At 42.3% G+C, this 744-nt stretch overlaps 1 non-coding gene across 1 annotated transcript; it reads right to left on the bottom strand.

Moving 5' to 3' along the window:
• Window positions 1–322: 322 nt before the first annotated feature.
• Window positions 323–429, bottom strand: LOC133067618 (U6 spliceosomal RNA). The gene has a single exon (XR_009695385.1). It is a non-coding gene; the product is annotated as a U6 spliceosomal RNA (small nuclear RNA).
• Between the last annotated feature and the right edge of the window lie 315 nt (window positions 430–744).

Genomic DNA, 744 nt, shown 5'->3' with positions numbered 1-744 from the left:
AGTCATGAAAGGTATGGTGGCTTCTCCCTTGCTTCCTCTGAGTTACTTTCCTGAAGGAAGCCAACTACCATGTTGTGAAGAGAGGTCCACATTGTGAGGAGCTGAGGCCTCCAGCCAACAGCCATGTGGGTCAGCCATATTGGAGACAGATTCTATAGCACCTCTCAGCCTTAAGATGAACTTAGCCCCTGCTGACACCTTGACTACAAGCTCATGAAAGATTTTGAGCCAGATATATCCAGTTTAGTCACTCCTAGATCCCTATCTGAACATGTGTGAGATAGTAAATGTGAGTTTAAAGCTACTAACTTTTTTTTTTTTTTTAAATATGGAACGCTTCACGAATTTGCGTGTCATCCTTGCGCAGGGGCCATGCTAATCTTCTCTGTATCGTTCCAATTTTAGTATATGTGCTGCCGAAGTGAGCACAGCTACTAACTTTTGACATAATTCGTTAGAGCAATATATAACTAATATGAGATGATTCAGAGGTTGGCCTGACTTCCATCATAGCTTGATCCAGGAGGGGGCAGGAGGAGGGGAATCTGTCAAGACATTCAGTTCATCTTTTTGGCTCTACTTTTCTGTGTGGAAGCTTTATTCTTCAGAATGTCCATACATTTGGGAAAGATGGCTGTCAGCAGATTTTGTTCTGCAGGCTTATTATGACTTGTGATCCTAGAAAAGGAAATAGATCCCCCAGCTTCCATATTCAAATGTTAAAGAAGATTCTATGGACTCGGC

The sequence above is a fragment of the Dama dama genome, chromosome 12 (assembly GCF_033118175.1).
Source record: "Dama dama isolate Ldn47 chromosome 12, ASM3311817v1, whole genome shotgun sequence".
In the NCBI taxonomy this organism is placed as follows: domain Eukaryota; kingdom Metazoa; phylum Chordata; class Mammalia; order Artiodactyla; family Cervidae; genus Dama; species Dama dama.
The sequence above is the reverse complement of the archived record's forward strand: the minus strand, read 5'-3'. Positions and strand labels throughout refer to the sequence as shown.